The sequence below is a fragment of the Dipodomys merriami genome, unplaced genomic scaffold (assembly GCF_024711535.1).
Source record: "Dipodomys merriami isolate MVZ:Mamm:240054 unplaced genomic scaffold, mDipMer1.0.p SCAF_8, whole genome shotgun sequence".
Lineage (NCBI taxonomy): Eukaryota > Metazoa > Chordata > Mammalia > Rodentia > Heteromyidae > Dipodomys > Dipodomys merriami.
In genome coordinates, this window is record NW_027206401.1 from 50,567,973 (window position 1) to 50,585,503 (window position 17,531).

Sequence of the window (17,531 nt, forward strand, 5' to 3'; positions counted from 1 at the left end):
CAAGTGGTAGAGCGCTAGCCTTGAGCTGAAGAGCTGAGGGACAGCGCCCAGGCCCAGAGTTCAGGCCCCACGACCGGACCCAAAAAAAAAAAAAAAAAGCATATACAAAATGAAATATTATTTAACTAGAAGAAATAGGAACTGAAGGACATGAAATGAAATAAGCCAGAGGTAGACAAAAGCCTATATTTTCTCTTTCATATGTGGAAGCTAAAACTAATTGGCCTGACTGTAGACTAGCAATTATTAGAGCCTGGGAAAGATAAGGAAGGAAGGTTAAAGGTGGATAATAAATTTCAAGATATAGTTAAAAAGAAAGAAGAGTTCTGATGGTCCACAGCGCAATGAGATGGCTATATCACACAATAACCTATTTTGCATTTTATAAAAATGTAGAAAAGGGGCTCAAAGTCTCTAAATATGAAGAAATGATGAGAAATTCTACTAGCCCTGATTTGATCAACATATTGAAGGCAAAGGGAGAAATACCACACTGTATCCTATTAATGCGAACAACTAATACACATATTCGTTAAAAGAAAATCCTACAAAATGAGAAGCCGAGAGCAATGCCCACTTCACCAAAAGAGATGAAAATAGAATTATACTCTGAGTCATCTGAAGACTGTTAGAAGAACAATTAGTGTTTTAGATCAATCTTGCCAACATTTTTAATGCCTTCCATTGAAGTACTATTTTACTTCAATTTGTCAGGATTCAAATATCTTTATGAAATAGATGCTGCCCTTCCGTATTCTTGGCAACTTGTGATGAAAAGGACTCGTGCTACAATTTGGGAGGGAAAAATGTATTTCATTATAATTCTAGCAATTAAAAGAATAAGACATTTTGCTGTTGGAAACAAGTCAACTGAACCCACATCTCTCCTATTGATAAGGAAAACCTCCCACTATCAGAACCAGCTCAAGCTATACTGCCAGAACTAGCTTGAAAGTAATTTTCAAGAAACTATAACCATTAGGGTAAATCAAAACCCAATACATCTGTGTTCTACCCAATAAAAGACTTATATCCTATCAGTCAGAGCTCAGAGTTTGGAGTAGGCACTCCTCTGGGCCTGGCAGCATAATAACCCTAAGTTCTCCAACTTTCTGAGTGGTGTTTGGAGCCTTCCCATCATTTTCCTGCAACATTTTGGTGATATGTCCAGGAACCAAGAACAGTCCTGGCCCCTTGAGCCCCGCGTGCAGGCCCCTGCTCATCTAGGAGCAAGCGACATTCCTACGTTTGAACAAGGCGGGGCTAGCTTTGATTGCTCTTTGGGTCCTCTTTCTCCTGGAAGCCTGCAACACCAAAAGATGATACTCACTCAGATTCAGTGGCGAGAGAACCAACTCTGCACCTCTGCTTCTGAATCAGGTTTCTCTGACCCAACCAACTAATCCAACTGTCCCGTCCAATAGGACAGAAGGGAAACTAGTCAACTCCCATGGCCCTTTCTAACCACAGCCGCCAAGTTAGATCCATCTTTTAGAACTCATCAGTTCAGGACTTCTCTTTACAAACAGCCACCAGGTTAGGGAATTCCCAAAGTGTGGGCAGGGATAGTTTTAGCCTCTTTCATGAATATGTTTCTGTGAAACTACTTGTGGCTCCCAGGCCAAAAGCACAGAGTCCAAGTAAGCCCTAACCTGCAGTTCCATGGAGACTTCATATGCCATAATGGTGATTCATGTCATAACACTTTTCAGCCAAGAAGCACCTAAGCTCCTGTGAGGGACATGGCCAGGAGAATGAAACAGGTGAATATATCTTTTCTGACACTAAAATGGGGAAGAACCTAGGTGGGAGTCATTCAAAACCAACAATCATAGATTGTAAGTAGAAGCAGGTGTGGTGACCTTGCATGTAATCCCATCACCCACTAGACCAGGCATTCAGGCTGAGGCTCAAGGCTCACCTGGCTGACTCAGCTCACTCTTAATAATTTTAAAAAGGGCCTGGCTTACTTCACTTAATATAATTTTTTCCAAGTCTTTCCATTTCCTAACAAATGGGGAATGTCATTCTTTCTGATGGAGGCATAGAATTCCATTGTGTATATATACCACATTTTCTTGATCCATTCATCTACTGAGGGGCATCTGGGTTGGTTCCATATCTTAGCTATGATAAATAATGCTGCAATAAACATAGTTGTGCTGGTAGCTTTAGTGTGGTCTTGTTTGTAAGCATTTGGGTAAATGCCCCAAAGGGGGATTGTTGGGTCATAGGGGAGCTCTATATGGAGTCTTTTGAGGAACCTCCATACTGTTTTCCAAAGTGGTTGAACAAGTTTACACTCCCACCAACAATGCAGTAAGGTTCCCTTCTGTCCACAACCCCTCCAGCATCTGTTGTTATTAGAATTCTTGATTATAGCCATTCTAACTGGGGTGAGATGGTATCTCTTTGTTGCTTTGATTTGCATTTTTTTATGGCTAGGGAGGTTGAGCCAGGCCCAAAGAAACATAAGTCCCATGGTTTCCCTTATTTGCAATAACTAGTATATGTCTGAGTCAAGCAGAAAAGGTCAGATAAGGTGATGTTAGGGAAATGAACCTTAAGATATGTATTCAGATGTTTTTTTTGTCTTTCATGTCATTGTTTCTAACAAATTTATAAGATGATTTCTTTGTTGCTTTGTATGCCCCTCCCCCACGGTATAACCCCTGTTTTCACTATATTTGAAGTCGGTATAATTTGTGGAGGGGAAGGGAAAAAAACAAATTGTTTAAATAGGGATACAGGTGGACCCATTGCACCAATGAGATGTACAAGACGTTATGTCGAAAACAAACTTTACAACTTTGGAGGGAAGGGATGGGAAGGGGAAACAAAGGAGGAGGCTACAATGCTTGATAAGAAATGTACTCATTATCTTGCCCATGTAATTGTAACCCCTCTGTACAGTATTTTCACAATAAAAACAATAATTTTTAAAAGGGCTATTTTAGTGATTGCAAAAGCAAGATGACTCCGCAGGCATCTTCGGACCCCCTGGTCTATTGAATGGCTGCCTTGGGCTGCCTTTTGGTATGGATTGGTCCCCAGAAGGCACCCTCCATGTCCCCACTATTAGGAAAGTCTACTGTCTGGTGACAGATGAGCCTGGTCAACCAGGACTTGGACTCCTGGCTATCAGTTGCCTTGGGCATGCCATCTTGGGTCAGTTCTGCATAAACTCACAAGCCCTGTATACAGTGTTATAAAAAAAAAAATCTGGGCCTCAGAAGGAAAAGAAGCTCATTTATCAGAGTGACCCTGAAGAAGAAGCAACTGTGCTTCACAGCTGGTAGGGATGCCTGGGCCATTGGCTGAAAGCCTGCCACCATCAGCCTCACCTCAGCCAGTGGAACCAGACCCCAAGGCTGTGGACTGGTACCTCAGGCCTGCATAGTAGGCTCAGGCTTAGCAAATAGGACTGGACTTCACAAGACTGGTGACTTGGGAAATTTGTTAAAGCAACATAGCAGAGAAAGAGACCACATAGATGATACTACAGGAAGATAGTGCTTAAACCATCTCAATTCATTTCTCTTCTGCCTTTCCAGTTTGAGTGGTTAGAGTCTGGCTTTGGTTTTAATAGGGGGAATTAATGGTCTTTGAAGATGGTTTTCTGACTGGTTGGCCTTTTCTTCTGTTAAGTTCTTCCCAAGCAGCTTCAGAAGTGGCCAGAGTTGGCTCCAGGTGTTCTGATAGTTCATTTTCTCAGTATTGTTCCAGTGGAGCCCTGTAACTGTAACTGTTCTCCAGAAACATGAGGTCAATGGAGATGATGTAAATGCCGGTCCAGCTAGCCTATTCAACATCAGAAGGGGGATTGGTGGAGGCTCCCTGATCAAAGTCTCTTTGTTAACCCAGTATTATGAGATGGAGCAGGGAAGGATTAAACTGGAATCTTTGCTAGAATATTATTAATAGATTGTTAGATTCCCAACTCTTGTGTGTGCTCACATCAGTCAATGGTATAGTTACCAGGCTCAACAGACCAAAGAAAAAGGCTTTGCAAAGGGACTTGAAGAAATGAGAAGTGGTTTCCTATAGATAAGAAAGAATTTGGAGAGTGAAAATTGTCTTAAATGTCTGTTCCAAAGGGGAAAAATTTAGAGAGACCTCAGGGTCTCAGGGTGTTCAGGAAGGTAGCAGATGGTATAAGAATGCCTGCACACTGATCTAAAGACTTTTTTCCTAAGGTCAAAGTCAATGCACTGAAGAAAAAATGTGACGTAAAACTAAGCCAAAGTTCATTTTATGTGTCCGTTTTTGTCAGAGTTTTTCAGATGGTTACCTTTTTAACTAATTAACACTCAAATGTTAATTGTTGCTGTATACTATTTCTGTTCTCTAAGCTGTAGGCCACCTTGAATAAAAGACTGGAAAGGACACCAAGCAGAACTGTGTCCCTGTGTCCCTGTGTTCCTCATTGTAATCAGAAAGGCTTAGTGGCATATGCAATGCAAAGTGAGAGTAAGACAACAGCCCTGCTTTAGTCACTCCTGGGATGACCAATCCACACTTGGCAGAAGCTGAGGATGGCCTTCTGGAATCGAGTATTGGTGATGGCTGATGTGGCTGGACTGTGTATAAAACCTGTAGGATGGATGTCTAGACTGTATATATACAATTCCTGTAAAGATCACCTTTTGTCAACATAACAAACAATGGTACTCTCTCTGAAGTTAAAAATTATGTTTTATAATGTTTATAGTACAGTCCAAAGAAGAATTTTTTTTCTTTGTTCTCTTTTCACTATATACCCTGTGCAAGATGCTCAGGGGTTTAAGATTGATGGAGAAATAGATCTCTGTATTTGAACTTTGGTTTAAACTTGGTTTTCATGATGTAACTAAAAAATTTCCTAAGTTAAAAAAAACCTGTTTTGACCCCCAAGATTCCCCTGAGGAAATGTGGTTTGAACAGGGGGCCCTCTGTTATCAGAGTTTTCCAGGAGCTGCTTGGAGGATGGTTCTCAAAACTAGGCAGGCTCCAGACCTTAACAGCAGGGTGTTCAAATTATTCTGTATGTGCTGCCCCTCATAATTCACTGAAAGAATATTTGCTAGTACATACACATACATACTAGAAAGCAACAAAAGGAAGACTAGTTCGGAAAACTGCCACTATCAGAACTAGCTCAAGCTAGTATTGCCAGAACCAGCTTACAAGTAATTTTTGAGAAACTATAACCATTGGGATAAACCAAAACTCAAACCACCTGTGGTATACCCAATAAAAGGATTGTACTCATGTCAGTTGGAGCTTAGAATTTAGAGTAGGAGCTCCTCTCTTGGCCTAGCTGCATAATATACCTAGCATAATATGACCTAGAAATCCCAGACTTAGTTGTACACTCAAAATACTTGAATGTTATATGCATGAGATACATGATTTTTTATTTTTAATTTTATAAAGGTGATGTGCAAAGAGATTACAGTTACAAAAGTCAGGAAAAGAGTACATTTCTTTTTGCATAATGTCACCTCTTCTCTCACTCCCAGTTTTCCCCAACCCATCCCCACCCACAGATATATAGTATATAGTTCATTTTCAACATCGTGTCTAGTGAGTACCACTGCTGCATTTGTTCAGCATTTATCCCTCCATTTCTGCAGGTACATGAATGTTTATATATAGATACATGCATAGATAGTTACATAATAGATAGATGTTTAGAGCTAGATGGTCTTTTACAAGAGCAAAAAAAACCTGAGAGAAACCAAATATACCTCAACTGAAGAATAAATGAACAAAAATATATGCCAGCAACATAAAACAGTGAAAGATATTATGGCACCAGGAAAATATTAAATCAACAGTAAATGAAATGACTTAGATAAATCTTAGATGACATGCAGTTGAGAGAAGCCAGACGTGAACGTTAAGAGTGTATGTAAAGGGATTAAATGATGATGGTTAGTTCCTAGACAGACATTTCAAGAAAACGTAGTGCATGAGAACAGATGACAGGTGCTGTGATACCAAAGAACTTGGCATAAAAATCCAAGATCACAGAGTGTGCAATAGAATTTGAAGCTAGAAAATCTCCAAAAGCCCATGTGATGGAAGCTTAGTCCTTAACCTAACATTTTAAGTAGGTGATGGAAACTTTAAGTGGTACCTAGTGAGAAATTTTCTGATTGATGGAGGCAAGCTACACAAAGGGATAATGGGCCCCTAGGTTCCTCCTCTTCTTATGCCCAGGCCATGAGGTGAACAGTTTTGCTACCATGTGTCTACCATGATTTACTACCCTACTACAGGCCCAAAAGAAGTACAGCCAACTGACCACAAACTGAAACTTCCACAACTATAAGCCATAGAGGTAGAAAGAAGGTATTTGTCTGATGAGCTAGATAAAATGGGCCTTACCAACCAGGATGTATACATGCTTCCCCCAAATTATTAACATGTCAACATCAGTTAATAGTCTTAATGATGCTTGCAAAGGTCAAGTGAAGGACAAAACAGCAATTACAACAAGATGGCCATAGTGAGGTCAATCTGTATCTGTACAGTAGTACTAGTTGGCAGGGGGCACGGAAAGATCTGGAAATATTCTATAGTTAATCTGTGTATAGATTTCCCAGGAGTATACATGTATAAAAAGTTATTAGGTAGTATGCTACAGATTTATGAACCTAGTTTACACATTTTATTACTCAGCTAAAAAAAAATAGGAAAAAAGGTAGAGTATTGAATCTAACAGTAATGGAATAAAGGCAAGACTCATAGTCTGAGCAGGCATCAGAATCACCTCCTCCAGTCTCCTTTGTTACTTGAGTTACTGGTAACAGAAACAACTGAGAGGAGATAAAGAAGTTATTCTAATATTGGAATTAATAAGGTTTATGAGATTTGTAAATTAAACTTGAACCAAGGTCCTCATTACATTCAAAGAATAGTAGATACATGGTGATTCACAGAAGCCTAGGATATACATGGAGGTCTGGTGTCCTTTCAAATTGCTCCTGAGATCCCTACAAGCCACTGATAGGTAAATGCTTGCTACCAGTAATACAATGTAGATCTACCAGATTTTGAGAAAAAAAAAGTGTTTAGGGAAGAAGCAAGCAAAATAGTGTAACTTTCATCATTTCAGAGCTGTGCTAGTTCTACGAAAATAATCGGTGCTTAATTTAAACATTAACATGAGAGTTTTTAAAAAACAAAATCTTTGACATTCCTCTTGTCAAGATCCTCCACATGGACAATAACAGAGGCTGAGTTTGAACTGCAGAGCATTTACATTATTTTTTAATTATATTGCTATTTTTGTTCAAGGTTCTTAATAATCTTCTTTCACTCACATAGAATACTGAGGAAATCCCTCCCATGCTTCTAAGATAACACCAATTAATTCCCTTCATCAGTGACCCAGAACTGCAGGGCCTCATATTGCAAGCTGAAGATTACCAGTCTTTTGCAGAAGGAATCATTTTTTATTGGTTTCATTAAAACTATTTTGTTACCTTACTATAAAAAGAGCGGTAAGATTATAGCATCATAGAAGAAACAGCTCAAAAAAAAAAGGTCATTACATAAAGGTTGTCTGTACCCTGCTAATGCAGTCACAATAGTTTAAGATAAAAATCTGAGCTTAGTCTAAGTTAAACAAACAGCCTTTCTGTGACTTTACCCCCTCTCAAATTCCTGTAGTGTCTTTATTGAGCCTTCATGGGATAGTCTATTTCCTCCTTTCTGGTTTTGGTTCCAGAAGGTCTCTAGCCAAAGGCAATGAAACTGATCCATGGATGTGGTACCTTTGTACATCTCTCCTGCTTTCCTGCTATCTCAGTTGTACTCTAATTTGATCATGTTAGTGAATATGCAATGAGATGCAATGATTGCAATGAGATGCAACCATGTCCTCCTTTTCTTTATTTTTATTTTATTTTATATTTTTGTGTATAGATCCTGGAGCTTGAACTCAGTGCCTAGATGCTGTCCCTGAGCTTTTTTGCTCACAGCTAGTACTCTACCACTTGAGCCACAGCTCCACTTCTGGCTTTTTTGTGTGTAGCTAATTGGAGAGAAGAATCTCAAGGACTTTCCTTCCCAGGATGGCTTCAAACCATAGTCTTTAGATCTCAGCCTCATGAGTAGCTAGGATTATAGGCATAAGCCACCAGCATTTGGCTCTCTTTCTCTTTTTGAAGCAGAACCCTACACATAGCCCAAATTAGTCATGAACTGAAAATTCTACCCTCAACTTTCCTCCTAAGAGATGAGATTATGGGCATGAGCCACCACACCCAGTCATCAATCATACCCTTGATACCTTTATGCTACAATGCAAAGGACCTGAAGCAATGAGACCTTATGTCTAGCAGATACTTTAATCAATAGAATTGATATTTTTTGTACTTTTATTAGTGGTTAGGTTTCATTGCCAGTATTTCATAAACTCAAGTTAAACTAAGAGTATGGTCTCTGCATAGCCTACATATACACTTTCGAATCCACTGTCCTTGAACCAAATATGTGTGTGTCAACTTGTCTTCCTTTACTGAGACTAGAAGTCTGCTAAGTGTCATGAGCAAATGAAATACACATGACCTGATCCCTGGGCAGACCAAAAGGTCAAAATAACCCTCCAACGTATCTGCTTGCTCTTATACATTTACCCAAATTTCATCTCACCGAAGTGAAGGCAAGCTATCAGCTTCTTAACCTGTCAGCCCAGGAAATAATAAATAGATGGACTGTGAAACCTTGCTTGTATGGGGTTCTTCACTCTTTATTTTAACATCAATCCCAGAGTACTAAAGATATAACTAAAGTAACTAGTAACAAGTAGCAAGTAACTAAAGATGGTTGCAGGCAGAGTTCTATAAAAATATATCATCTCAACAGAGCTATTTAGTATTTGGTATGTCAACATGACTATTTAGTATTACCTCCTTTAGAGGTGGTCTTCTGGTTATTTTAATTGTTTAGTACTGAATTGTTACATTTTTCCTTACTCACACCTGCAGAGATCATTTAGGTGTCTTCCTGACAGCTCTGCTGGTCAAGAACTCACTAAATAGTAAAGATACAACACATTCTGGGAGACAGGAGACAGGAAAGGAATGTGGTCAGTAACTTACAAATCACATGCTATTACAAAGAGGTATTAAGTGTTCATTTCTTCATCACATTGTGTATAAGTAACCAGTAAGCAATAAGGATTTATTTCTTTTTCCTTTTAACTTTCTATAGACCAGCAGAGCCTGAAAACATACCTCCTACATGACATTGATTTTGTTTCTCACTCAATTGTATAGACACAATAAAGTCACAAAAGTGTTTTCATATTGTAATTTAGTCCAGAGATGACTTTACTCTGTTCAGTTGTTTCTTGGTAAGGAGCACTAGCATGGAGTATCCTTTTGTAACTACATTGTTCACCTCTTCCTCTCCCTCTCCTTCTCTCTCTCCCTCTCCCTCCTCCCTCCCCCCCTCTCTCACTCTCTCTCATGGAAAGAAAACTCCCTGAAGGCTGCAAAGTTAGCAAGCAACCAGAATGTCACAGATGTTTGTGGTTTGTGACAAGGTAGTGGCTGACATTTCAAATGTGTGTTATCTCCACCAGGAACTGCACCATGACTTTACTGTGCATCTAGAAAGCAAAACCCACCAAGTATTCTCCTCCAAAATAGATGTTTATGATTTATCCATGCTTTTCCAGAATACAAGTATTGTTTAGCTTATAGACAAGCTCTATGAAATCTCATTCAAGCCTTAAAGAAATTTAGAACTGGAAAGAAAGCTTTTAAAGCCATCAAAATTATTTTATAGACCTAGTAAGATTGAAACCAGTCAACCGGTGGCAAATTCGGGATAGGTATGATGTGCCTGACACCCAGCCCTATATTCTTTATTTGCTTTTTATTCTATCCCTTGAGAACTGGTCCTTACAGAGCTGAAACTCCCATTTGTTGGATGCCACATTGATGCATAGATACAGTGGTTGATATTGTAGGAACCACCTACAAGTGCCTAGAGTTTAATGTGAGGAGCTCAGGTATCAACTAGTTTGGGTTGGTAATGATAATAGTTAAGTGATTTTTAGGCCACCTTTATGAAACTGAAGGTGAAGTTTGTGTGTTGATATATTATGAGATCATGGTGAGGCTATCATTGAAAAACTCAGTTGCAAAGAAAATAGCATTCTAATTTCATGGTGTATTCTTATTCCCATTCTTTCAAAAGAGAAAAAAAGAAAATTCTATATTTAAAATATGCAGTATGAGCTGGACACTAGTGGCTGGTGACTATAATCCTAGCCACTCAGGAGGCTAAGCTCTGAAGTTTGAGGTTTGAAACCAACCCAGGCAGACAAACTTCAGAGACTTATATCTCCAGTTAATGAGTAAAAAGCCAGAAGTAGAGGTGTGGCTCAAATGGTAGAGGACCAGGTACAAAAATTGTGTCCTGAGGAAAATCCTAAGCTCGTGAAGCTAAAATAAGAAGGAGGAAAATAAAAGGAGGAAGGTGAGGTCAGAGATGGGTGAGAATGCTTAAAGGGGTGGCATTTATCAAGATGCACTATCGTGAAAAATTGCTTTGTCAAATGGCAACTCCTTTGTACAACTTCTTGAAGATAATAAAATATTAATATTAAAAAAATAAAATAAAATAATAAGAGGAGGAGGAGGAGGAGGAGGAAGAGGAGGAGGAGGAGGAGGAGGTGGTGGTGGTGGTGGTGGAGGAGGAGGAGGAGGAGCAAGATTATTACTGACTTTTTTTGCCTCTACATTTTTTTCCAGTTTGACCTTGCAGTGACTGCTGAGATGCTTCTCTGTTCTCCATGTACACCTTATTCTAGTTTGCACTCCAATTCTTAGTCCCACTACTGCCAGAGATATAAAAGATCCATCATCAGAAGGACACATCATTTCTAGGCAAGGCTCACATTTATTACAACCTGACAAAGGTATTTCTTAAATCAAATGTAAGCAGGAAAGAGACAAGGGATACAGTGTAGTAAAGATGTGAGATTTATGACATCAGATCAGGGCTTAAAATAAATGTTCTGAGTCCAACTCAAACAACAAATCTAAAGAATGACCATCAAATCAACAGCAAAGGGAACACAAGATCTATATGCTCCTGAGTAAGTTAAAGAAACCCAAGATACCACTCTAATATAGATTTTCAAGTCTTCCCAGCACCCGAATATCTCTTTATGCAACCTAGATAACCCTAAGAATATCTCTAATTACTTCTTTCTCTTTATCCAAAAAAAGGTTAATACTATTTATGTAGTTATGAAACTCATGGGCTAAAAAGAATAAAGATGCTTATTTGTTTAAATACTGCCGAGTTGATTTCTTGAATTGTTGCAGAATACGAAAATGATGTTATTTGGCAAAAAAAAAATCTGACCAAAGAATCACCCAAATACCCAAAAATGTAGTAGGGAGATTCTTACAATAAATGGAGCAAGAAAGCTTTCAACTTCTTTTCTATACTACTTTTAGTTTTTCTTGCCTGTACCTAAAGCACAGTGTATAAACAGCCATCCTCAAGAAAGAAAGAGAGAAACTAAGTTAAGCTAATAAAGAATCCAGCAGGGTTTATCCAGTGAGGAAAGGAGGTCTAGCTCAAATCTTGTCCAAGAAAATTGAGAGCTGGGATTTGGACGGGGACAGATACAGAGAAGAAGAAAAAAATAAAACAGGTACTGTTTCATCCTTAAACCAAAACTCATAGAAATGGGATAAAGATGGGAAAACTGAGTGACAGGTTGGAAATTTGCTAATAATGAGATGTCTGTTTCCCTGGAGGCACCCCATCATGTCAGAGCAGCCTGGATCACGCTGGAGATGCTGTTTCAGAAAGAATTGCTTCCCCCCTCAGCTCATTTCACTGACAATGAGCATTTCTAGTTGAGTGCAAGAAGACATGAAGGGCATCTTTTTTTCCTTAAGAGGAAATTGAACCTATACATTGTGAGATACATACTGTTTACTTAGTTCACATGTGTCATTGCCTTCCATCATTATTTAATATTTACTTAATAAGATTTTCCTAGGACAGCACTCAAATATATTCTGACTGGTTTTAGAATTTAATATGAAAGACTTCAGCTGAATAATGTTGTGCAGAAATCTTGACTATATTAGCAACAGTTAGCCTTTCAATAGAAATTCCAACGGATTTTGTCTGGGCAATCCCAAAGAGACATCATAATGTTCTAAAAAAAAAAAAAAGCAATTGTTTGTATAACAAAAATATGAATTAAATTAGGAGTAAGACCCAGTAGTTTATAAATCAATTTCAAATATCAGTCTTTTTTTTATTGTGAAAATACTGTACAGAGGGGTTACAATTACATGGGCAAGATAGTGAGTACATTTCTTATCAAGCATTGTAGCCTCCTCCTTTGTTTACCCTTCCCATCCCTTCCCATCCTCCCTTCCCCCCACCCAATCCTCCCCCCCCCCAAGTTGTAAAGTTCATTTTTGACATGACAACTTGTACTTCTCATTGTTGCAACCGGTTCAACTATATCCTTAAACGACTTGTTTTTCCCCATTTCCTCCACAGGTTATACTGACATCAAATATAGTGAAAGCAGGGGTTATGCTGTGGGGGAGGGACATACAAAGCAACAAAGAAATAATCTTATAATTGCGTTAGAAACAAATGCATGAAAGAAAAAAAACATTTAAAATACATATCTTAGGGTTCATCAAATATCAGTCTTGCCATGAATCTGTCTCACAACAAATGTTTCTCATTCATTCTAGCTGTCATTCTCCTCAAAGCAACCTTCCCTCTTCTAATACCATTGGTCTATTTGGGTGCCACTCACACCTTTCAGAAACCTGAGGGACTCATCTTCTGTCTTTATTTTTTGTTTACTGTACTTAGGTTTTACTGGAAACTGTCTGCATTAATCTGTACTTTCCCCTTTTACCTTTCAAGCCGTCAGTCTTATTTGGTAAGTTATTACTAGAGGTTTCTCAGTAAGAGGTGTGAAAAATACAGTATTTTTTAAAGAGATCTCTTATGAATGTATAAAAAAACAAGATAAGCGGAATTGTAGTCCTTGAGAGGCTTTGTATGTGAGTGTTGGGGAGCTGGAGTCCTGGGAATATGAGCAGGTGGAAAAGAAGAAGATGAGATTTTTCCTGGAATGAAATGTCTGCAGAGTTTGAGCACGTCACCTATACTTTTACCTTGTATTTCCCTACATGGACCACTGAGGTATTTCTCATTTTGCCTCATCTCACTCATCCTCTTCAGTATCTTCCCTAATGGTCCCAACCAGGCACCTAAAATCAGTGTCTGAACTCAATCAATCTTTCTGGTTCCAGATGGAATTATTCGATTATTCCAGAAGAAATTATTTGATACACAAACTGCATCCTTACAATGTTTAGAAGGCTCTCAACTTCAGTTTCAACAAATGGAATGGAAGAAAATCCTTTCAATAGAATCTGTTATCAGATTTCAGGAAAAAAGAAAACAAAAGGAGGGTATAAAAAAAAATGATAGCTCTTACCCTGGATGGAAAAATAGAAAGAAACTTCCCAGAAAGGAAAAGAAATCAGTAACTTTTCTTTCAGATAACCCAAAACTTCTTTACTGATTAAAAATGATAAAATTGAAAACTTTCCAATTGAAAACATTTTCCCCTTGCTTCATGACTTCATAACCTTCCTAGTGCATTAATGCTTTTGAGATCATTTGTTTAAACATTTGTCAGTGAATTATCACATGGAATCCTTTGTTTTGTGCTGCAATTCTTACAACAGCACTGAAATAGAGGTCCTTCTGTATTAGCAGGTTCCAATGTCTTCAGGAAGCACAGAGGGTTTTTGGTTTGGTTTGGTTTGGTTTTCCTCAATTAATCATGAAGAATGTCTGTCTTGGAAGCAGGACAACATTTACAATGTTCCCCAGAGTATTCCATGAGGTCATCTTGAGGAAACACGAGGTGAAAAGAAAGGTGTTTTTGTTTTAAATTAAAGTGAGAGGAGCCCTCTGGCTGTGCGCGTCCTGGGAGCCGCCGCCGCCGGAGCTGCGGACCGAGCCGCGGACAGCAGAGGCTTCGCTGCATGTCCATGCATCCCCGAACACATCTCTGTTGATCAGAAATGTGGTGGACGATACCAGGTCTGAAGATGGTCGTTATGGCCCTATAGTTGCTGTGTATGTTCCACTTGATTTCTACGATCGACGTCCAAGAGGATTTGCCTATGTTCAATTTGAGGATGTTCGTGATGCTGAAGATGCTTTCCATAATTTGGACAGAAAATGGATTTGTGGATGTCAAATTGAAACAGAGTTTGCACAGGAAGATCAGAAGACACCAAACCAAATGAAAGCCAAGGAAGGGAGGAATGTGTACAGCTCTTCACGTTAGGATGACTATGACAGATACAGACGTTCTAGAAGCCGAAGTTATGAGCAGAGGAGATCAAGAAGTCGGTCTTTTGATTACAGCTATAGAAGATCTTACAGTCCCAGAAACAGTAAACCGACTGGAAGAGCATGGCGTAGCAGAAGCCATTCCGACAATGATAGATTCAAACACCGAAATCCATCTTTTTCAAGCTCAAAATCCAATTCAAGATCATGGTCCAAGTCCCAGCCTAAGAAAGAAATGAAGGCTAAATCTCGTTCTAGGTCTGCATCTCACACCAAAACTAGAAGCACCTCTAAAACAGATTCCAAAACACATTGTAAGTCTGGCTCAAGATAGAAAAGGAATCAAGAAAAAACAACCACCTAGATCCAAATCTTAGTCAAGATCATAGTCTAGGTCTAGATCAAGGTCGTGGACTAGTCCTAAGTCCAGCGGCTACTGATGGTATAAACCATGATACTTTCTAGGCACATATCACGCATTTATTCATAGTTTGGTACTTAAATTATCAGGAATACAATGTTGCAATGATGCATAAAAACACTTGTTAGTTTTCTCTGAACCAGGCAATGGTTATAATTAAAATGATATGGTATTGAGTAGCCACTCTTAAGAGTCTGGTTTGTTTAATGTTATGGGCAGCTACCCATTTGTGGATCTCTGTATATTTTTGGAAAGATTCTCATTTTTTATTCTTGAAGTCTTGGTGAAAAGATTTGGTTGACCATAATTTGCAACATTGTCTTATTAAAATACATTTTCATATTAATATTTGGTAGAACTGTTAACCTAGAGATGTAGCTTGCTAATAAGATAGAATGATACAAAAGTGAAGTTGTAGCCACATTACAACACTTCCTGCTCAGACACATTTAGGTTCAGGGTGGACCTTTACACCTTGTGAAAATGTCTAGGCCTGTGATTATTTATGATGCAGTGTGGAATAGTTCTTTTGTTACCCCATTGTTGTGGAGAATGATGCCAACTGGGTCAAATAGCATTTTCAGGAAAATTTGAGTTTTTCACCGAAACAAGTGGAGTCTTCACTGTTTTGTTTTCTAATTTTTTTTTTCTGGTTTCTAAAATTTGAAACAGAAAATTCCCTTTAAGACTTGAATTTGTCAACAGCAGAAAAAATTTTAAGGAGAAAGCGTTTTTAATGTAGTCTCCAATTTAAAGAATATCATTACTTAGTTTTCTTACTGCTATTAGAAGCATTAGATAGTTTTAAAGTAGGTTGTGTGTGTATGTGTGTGTAATGTGTAGTGTAAAAATAACTGAATTTTGATGCTCAGAGCACTTTGCACGTGCATTTGCATCAAAGTCTGCCTGCCTCTTTGGGGGGAACTTGTTCTTCACACCTCAGTTTATTTAATGTGAGGCAAGTTGAAAGACACATTCCAGCTGATTCTGAGGTGCCATGAAACTTAAAATAATTTTGGAAAAAGGATTCGCTTTAAGCAAGAGCTTCATCTCTTAGTTTTTGATTATCAATTATCAATTATCTGACTCAAATGAGAAAGTAATACTCTTAATTATTTATAATTTCTAGTCTTTCTCTGAAACATTAGAGAAGTAATTAAAAGTGACTTGAAATGTCCTGGGTCATTTCAGAATAAAATTTAGCATTTTTGAAAAGCTCAGATATGAGTAAGAAATGTGTTGGGGAAATGATTGCTTTTGGGGTTACTTCTTTAAATTTTGGTTTTAGAAGTCTAGGCCCTGCCTGTTTAAGAACAAAGATTTTTTTAATACTGTTTGTGGAATGTGTTTAAAGGATTGATTCTAGAACCTTTGTATATTTGGTAGAATATCTAACTTTGATTTATTTACTGTTTGCAGTTAATGTTCATGTTCTGCTATGCAATCATTTATATGCATGTTCCTTTAATTTTTTATACATTTTCCTGGATGTGTAGTTTAAACAACAAAAAAACTCTATTTAAAACTGTAGCAGTAGTTTGCAGTTCTAGCAAAGAGGAAAGTTGTGGGGTTAAACTTTGTATTTTCTTTCTTATAGAAGCTTCTAAATATTTATATGTTCTTTTTAACAAATATTGTGTATAACCTTTAAGACAGCAATGTTTAGATCAAAAACAAGACCCAGCTTATTTTCTGCTTGCTGTAAACTAAGCAAACATGCTATAATAAAAACAAAATGAAGGAAAAAAATTAAAGCTCCAAATTAACAAAGTTATAGTCTGTTCTAGATGCATAGTGGTTAAAATGAATGAAGCCTGAAGTCACAATTGCTAATGAGGCTGTCTCACACAGCACCAAGATGACAAATCAAGCTTTCTTCCATTCTTACAGAAAGATATGCAGCTATCATTATTCTCTTAACCCATCTTCCTGCACAACTTCTAATGAAAGTGACATTTTAATGAGAGAAATATTATACAAATAAAGTATATTGGAATAGCTAGTTCCCTTGTTAGAAAGAAGTCTTCAGACTGTAATGCGAAGAATTTGAGCAGTCAATAAATGAACATGAGAGGAAGCAGAGAATTAGGGAGATGAAGAATTAAGAGTGGGAAATTAAGATTATTAATACCATACTCTATCTCATACAGAAAAATACGCTCAAGTGCACTGAGATGTGATATTGTTTTCTATATAATAATTACAAATTTTCAACTGTCTTTCAGCTGAATAATAAATTATAGTATGGTCAAAAGAGTGATTAAATAAGGCTATACCAAATCAATGGGTTTAATCTACCAACCCTAATTTTTTAAAAAAGGATTCCAGGACAGAAAGGACCATCATATGATTTATTTACATAAGGCTATTTTTGAAAAGCCAGGAAGTTGTTAATAAAAAACACTGGTTATTAATATTATTATTAAAATAAATTTAAAAAATAAAAGTGATGGCTCTAACTTCTAGGAAGTGAGGGATGCTAATTAAGGGAGACCATGAAATGGGTTTCTGAGGAGCAATTGTCTAGTTATATATGGAGCTTATGCTGCTCTCATGGATAGTCACTTTGTTGGTAACTTAATGACCCATCAGTTGTTGCTTTACCACTGTTTTAGATATTGTATTCCACAATTTAAAAAAGTGTTAAAGGGCTAGGTATTGGTGGCTCACACTTGTAATCTTAGCTACTCAGGAAACAGATCCGAGGTCATGGTTCAAAGTCAGCTAGGGCAGGAAAGTCCAT

The 17,531-nt window shown here is 37.9% G+C and overlaps 1 pseudogene; it reads left to right on the forward strand.

Moving 5' to 3' along the window:
• Positions 1-1,163: 1,163 nt before the first annotated feature.
• LOC138818994 (serine/arginine-rich splicing factor 10-like) lies at positions 1,164-14,807 on the forward strand (annotated as a pseudogene).
• The last annotated feature ends 2,724 nt before the right edge of the window (positions 14,808-17,531 follow it).